Consider the following 7,072-nt stretch of genomic DNA (forward strand, 5'->3'; position numbering starts at 1 on the left):
TAATTGCAGAGCTAATTTTTTATTCTTTTGCAACAAACCGAATTAAAATCGGTCTAACGACGATCAAATAAGAGCAAATTTAGCAACAAGCAGCTCGTGAACCAAAATAAACAAATCTTAACCTGAAATATCGTTATTTTTGTTTCCAAACTAGCTGTAAATGATATTTTTCAGTACAGAAATCATCATTTATCTTTAGCATATCGAAAAAAAGCAGATTACCAAAAGAATGTATGGATTTCAATGGTGATCAATTTCACCCTAATTTACCTCTTAGTACCTTATAGAATTAACGAATTTATTCCACGAAGTTGACGATAGAAATTTCACCAATAGCCATAGAGGTTTGCTGGAGCACATACCAGTACTTGTTTCAAAATTATACTATTTCAGGAAAAATGTACATAAAGCTAGTCAATTGGAAATTGTTATAAAAATTGATCAATTTCACCCCGTTCCATGATACTAGCTCACCCGGCGAACATTCCAAATTGATTGATTTGGAAATACCCATATTGGGTGGTTTTCGATCATTTCAAGCTGTTTTTACGGCATTTGAGTCTCAGTCTGATTCCGGAAATACCCATATTGTGTGGTTTTCAGTTATTTTGAAGTAAAATACTTCTAGCAGGAAGTTCGGCTATATAGGGATGTGAAATGAAAATCTAAAACCGAAAAAAGTGAAAAATATGTCCAATTTCAAATGCTAATAAATCGGTTAGTATTCGATGGATTTCCTTCGTTCTTGCAGCAATAGATTGGAAAATCTTCTAAGATTCTTCCCAAAATAAGATAATTGTAATTTTATTATTCACACTATTGTACTATTGAAAATAGTCAAGCCTTGTCGAAACGAAATTTCGACCTCTGATTGGTCGTTATATGCTTGCTTCCCAAGCACGGTCGACAGGATCATATACCTTGCAATTGAAAACATGCTATTTGGCCTTTATAAAAGCCTGTTTCAGCCGGAGCCGCTCATAATAGTTCTAGACAGCGACAACAGCACTCGTCCTTCCTTAGCAGCAGCACTAGCCCTGTGGTTGGTCACCACGTCTCAGGAGCAGCGCGGTTTTTCTCAGCTTGTGTCGCCAGACAGCCATTATTCCCTCCGTGTTGGGGCAGCATGAAGATTGCTATCAGGAAATCCAATTTTGAAGACAAACAAGTCATTGAAATTTAATAATTTTTGTCAACGCAAACAAGCATTCTGTGTTGCATCCTAGCAATTCAAATTTGTCGCACCCGTCTAATTTACTGAATGTGAAATAGCTTCCACAGTGCATGTTGTCCGTGTATCTTAATTCCCCCAATGTTAGGGCAGCTCAAAGGTTGTAATTAGTAACCGATTTTGAACCGCAACATGCTTTTTGACGTAGAATTACGTCTTACGGCAACATATACAGGGGACCAATTTCATTACAGGGATTCAATTTCAAAAACCAAAAACATCGAGAGCGTCACAAAAAGCACCTGACTATCTGGCGGCTGTTATGGAGTTTTCGGTAGCTGCAGAATTATTGGAAATGGCAGGCAATTCTACTAGAGAAACCGGGAGATCTAGAATCATCGGCGAATGGTTATCCGGAATGATGATAATTGAACAAACTTGCCAGTGTTGTTACTGTTGTGAAATATAATAGCACCTTTTGGTGCTCTTCAACTATGTGATTGAAGTAGGTAAAATTTTTCATCATGTGTAACAGACGGAAACCGCGAATTTCAGCATTTGCAAGCGAGGAAAAATTCAACATTGCCTCAAGAACGTGTTGGTGGCCCTGAGAAGGACCGGTTATAATTTATACTTGTTCTCGTGCTGGATGGCAGCAGATAACAGAAATGCAGCACTTACGCTCTTGCGTCTTAAATTGGAACTGTTATATTTTGATACCTCAGCAGAATTTTGACCTTCATACTCATGTATGCCATCGGCAATGTCAAACACGCAATAATCTGCTTTCATACGACACGGGGACGGGAACATTTTCTTCAACCAAGCTGCGCAACACGACACAAAACATGTTATTTTGTTGCTTCAATGAGAGTGCTCGGTCCGGCTCGACAGAATATCCACAAGAAATCATTTTTGTACAAACATGCTACGAAACTGAGGAAAAACTTTAGAAACTGAAAAAAGAGGTGGAGCTTATCAAATGATTGCTCTGAGCCAGAATGAAGAGATGTATATTTTTTTTTTTCGAACGTTGTAGTATGGTATAACTGGAAATGATTAAGTCACACATATTATTCAAGTTATATCATTCCACAACATTCGAAACAATTATTATGGCAGAGCGGATATTGCACGCTGTCTGACTATGAAGCATTCATGCAATAATTGAATGAAAATTGCAATTGCAGCAATCGGCCTTTTTCAAAGCTACTAAATGTATCGAAGAGCATATTGAATGGTTATCAATAAACTGCAACTGAGGTTTAATGCTGCTGCAAATGTACAGCAGTCAGCACGTTCTGCTCACGATGCTGAGTCTATTTTAGAAAATTCACAACTCTTCATTAACAAGGGTGTAACGTCTTGTAGAAGACGGTTAAAGTTTAACCTCACAGCAGCTCATGTCTACCATCGGCAATATCAAACACGCAATAATCTGCTTCCATGCGACACGGGAACGGGAACATTTTCTTCAATCAAGCTGCGCAACACGACACAAAACATGTTATTTTGTTGCTTCAATGAGAGTGCTATCGGTCCGGCTCGACAGAATGTCCACAAGAAATCATTTTTGTACATCCGTGCTACGAAACTGAGGAAAAACTTTAGAAACTGAAAAAAGAGGTGGAGCCTATCAAATGATCGCTCTGAGCCAGAATGAAGTCACACATATTTTTTTAAGTTATATCATTCCACCACGTACGAAAAATAATTCATTCCTTTTTTCATCCCTATATAAGAGCCTGTTTTAGTCGAAGCCGCTCATCATTCTTCGTCTCACGCTTGGTGTGTACAAACGTGTTTGTTACAACAACTGAAAGTTAAACTAAAACCTATCGCATTCGTTTATTTTACCTATCGCATTCGTTATACAACAGTACGTTGTCGTGTCCCAACGAAATGGGAAAAACGGGTTCCAGTAAGGAGCAAAACAATAAGCGTCCTCGTGACCCTGCTGAAAAAGATGATGGAATCGCCAAGAAGATACTAGCTGCTAACAAGTTTGCATCGCTGGCTGACCAAACTACCGAGAAAACGGAAAAGAAGGAGAAAATGCCGCCTTTCTACGTAAAAGGTTTCCCGCCTGGACTAAGGCAACACTTCAATGAACTTATCAGCAGAGGGCTGATAGCTACCCTGAGGCTATGCACGGACGGCTACAAAATCGTTGTTCCATCCACCCCACATTACAAGGCAGTAGAGGCTTACCTGAAGCAAACAAAAGCGGAGTATTTTACTCACGATATTGCAGCTACAAAACCATTCAAAGTTGTACTGCGTGGCTTACCGGAATTGGAACTGGACGAGTTAAAAACGAAGCTTGTCGCTTGCGGCCTAGAAGTGGAAGCAGTATACAAAATGATAAGACACAACAAAGCCATCAAGTATCGTGATCAGTTATACCTGATCCACCTGACCAGGGGTTCAACTACACTGAGCACAGTGAAAACAATCACCACGCTATCCAACATCATCGTGCAATGGGAGCGATACAAACCGATTCATCGCGATGTCACGCAGTGTTCCAATTGCTTGAACTATGGTGGTGTTCCTAGCCGGGACCCCCCCGGATTTTTGAGTTATGCACAGGCTGCCAGCATGCCCCCAGCAAGTAGCAATTTGTACTCGATGGAACAGCTAGCTACGCTGTTTCTTAAACTCGATCAGAAAACAAAGGCTTGTCGCACCAACCAGGAACAGATTGCGGTCATGATGACTTTTTACTACCGTCATGGATCCATTCTTTCGAATCCTTAACTGGAATGCCCGCTCTGTGGACAACAAGAAGTTAGAACTTCTACATTTTCTGAACACACACCACATCGATGTCGCTGCAATAACCGAAACACATTTGAAGCCGAACATAAACTTCTGCCTGCCGGAACACTTGGTAGTCAGACTGGACCGCACAACCTCAGCTGGGGGCGGGGTTGCAATCGTCATAAGGAGAGGACTACCATACAAATCACTACCGAGTTTCAACACAACCTTTGTCGAAGCTGTAGGAATCGAAATTACCACCACTGATGGACCACTTACATTTATTGCGGTCTATTGTCCGAAGCAGTCTCGACGGGCAAATGGAACCACAGTGAAATTGAAGAACGACATCCAAAAGCTGTCTAGAAGAGGAGGCAATTTTGTCATCACAGGTGAACTCAATGCTCGCCACTCCGCTTGGGGTGACTCCAGGTGCAACTCAAATGGTAACATCATCGTAGAAGATTCCGAAGCTGAAATGTGAATGCTATCGACTGTGACGTGTATCTATTATTGCTTGGATTTTCGGCTCATCAGTCTTTAAGCTGAACTAAACGAAGTACTGCCTCTTTTCCTTCAACGTTTCGACAATATATTTTGTCTTTATCAAGAAGTCTACAAAAAACAAAGCAGAGATGTGTTTTCCCTATTTTAAAACCTTTTCCGAATGTCTGGTACGTACTAAAGCTTTTCGTTTTGTTTTCATTTGTAACTTATATAATACATAATTAACTGTGGTCTGTTTGCGTTTATCACATAAAATGGAACTATTTTAAATAATTTTTGTCATTGAATAATCTAGAAAAACTTGTACTCGGAAAAACATTATTTATGGTCACAATTGTTAATCTTCTACTAGTGTGTTGTCGAAAGCTTATCTAGATCAGATTGTCTGAGTGCGCATGATTGTCAGTTTCATGACGTCTATGAATTTCATGTTGTTTATTATTGTTTTTTACTGTGTTAAACACACCTGCATAAATATAACTTAACCCGTCTGTATCACTTTTCTTGTTAACTGTATTGTTGTTCGTTGCTATGTGGCATATTTCCAGAATCGGTAGTGCTGTTGTGTTTCTGTGTTGGTCGAGTATTTTAACATTGTTAAGATCAAATGTGTGTTGGGTTCTAATACAGTGGTGCAAGAGTGCTGTCTTTTCACTTAGTGTTGCGAATTGTGGATCTTCTATGTCGGTGCCTGTGTCAACAAGTTTCTGCAGTGCATTCAAGTTCGATCTGTGTCCGCTAATTCGTGTTTTTAACTTATTTGTAGTCATGCCAATATATTGTGAACTGCAGTCGTTGCATAATACTTCTTCTTATTATTGTTTTTTACTGTGTTAAACACACCTGCATAAATATAACTTAACCCGTCTGTATCACTTTTCTTGTTAACTGTATTGTTGTTCGTTGCTATGTGGCATATTTCCAGAATCGGTAGTGCTGTTGTGTTTCTGTGTTGGTCGAGTATTTTAACATTGTTAAGATCAAATGTGTGTTGGGTTCTAATACAGTGGTGCAAGAGTGCTGTCTTTTCACTTAGTGTTGCGAATTGTGGATCTTCTATGTCGGTGCCTGTGTCAACAAGTTTCTGCAGTGCATTCAAGTTCGATCTGTGTCCGCTAATTCGTGTTTTTAACTTATTTGTAGTCATGCCAATATATTGTGAACTGCAGTCGTTGCATGAAATACTATAAATAACATTGGTGTGGTCGTCTTTTGCTATTTTATCTTTTGTTTGTGTATAATATTGTTTGGCCATGTTTGTCTTTCGTGTGGCTAACTTAACTGTTTTGTAATCGTTTTTCAGGAACTTACTGATCTTATCGGTGAGATACGGAATGTATGCTATTGACCGGTAAGTGTATTCCAGGTGTTCACTCGGCGATTGGTTGGAACTATGTTGCTCGGTACTCCTACAGTTTCTCTGGTTGATCAGGCGATGTCGCAGTGTCTTGGGGTAGTCGTTCAGCTTCAAATGTTGATCCATTATGTTGACTTTTGCAGACTCCGATAGGCCGGTGGACAGCCTGTTCACTCTACTAATAAAATTGATGGCCATGTTTATTTTTTGGTGAGGTGGATGCGCCGAAAAATAGTTTAGAAAACGGCCACTTGCAATCGGTTTTTGGTACCATTCCGTCGATATATGTTGATCATCGTGTCTGACAAGTAGCATGTCAAGGAAAGGTAACCGGTTATTTTCCTCTGTTTCACAGGTGAACTGGATGTTAGGGTTGTAGCTATTAAAAATCTTGAGCACGTAGTCAAGCTGATCGAGTGGTATGGCAGTGACTAAATCGTCGACATATTTTTTGATGAACGGCACTTTGATTTTAAGCTGTTTGAGTACGCAATCAAGCAATACCTCTGTGACAAGCTCCGCTACAATTGGCGATAAAGGGTTGCCCATAGCTGTTCCGAAGACCTGTTGGTGGCACCGTCCATCAAATTTGAAGAAACTAGCGTCGATGCAAAATTCAACCAGCTCCAGAAACAGGTCCAAGCAAATGTTCTTAGCGTTTGGTCTTATTTGGTCCCAGTAGCTCCACTGATGGCTGTACATTAACCTACAGCCAAGCGAATCGGTTCGCGTCGCTTTTCGCGTCTATTATGGCAGAGGACTAATGGGAAAGTTGTATCATTTTGTTCAGAAGAATATTATTGTCGGTTATATTACAGAGATGCGATTGCGTAAATTCGATTTTGAATTGAACAATTGTTCTTTTGAGAACAAATAAAACACTTATTTGAAGAGTTAATAGCTTTTGGTACCAATAGCAGTATAGTGACAGCCTCAGCGGTAGATACAGATACAGCCGGTACTTCCCTGAGGCCGATGTGGAAGTTAATGGGAGCAGCACTAGCCCTGTGGTTGGTCACCACGTCTCAGGAGCAGCGCGGTTTTTCTCAGCTTGTGTCGCCAGACAGCCATTATTCCCTCCGTGTTGGGGCAGCATGAAGATTGCTATAAGGAAATCCAATTTTGAAGACAAACAAGTCATTGAAATTTAATAATTTTTGTCAACGCAAACAAGCATTCTGTGTTGCATCCTAGCAATTCAAATTTGTCGCACCCGTCTAATTTACTGAATGTGAAATAGCTTCCACAGTGCATGTTGTCCGTGAATCTTAATT

This window comes from Wyeomyia smithii, chromosome 3 (genome assembly GCF_029784165.1).
Source record: "Wyeomyia smithii strain HCP4-BCI-WySm-NY-G18 chromosome 3, ASM2978416v1, whole genome shotgun sequence".
NCBI classification, from domain to species: domain Eukaryota; kingdom Metazoa; phylum Arthropoda; class Insecta; order Diptera; family Culicidae; genus Wyeomyia; species Wyeomyia smithii.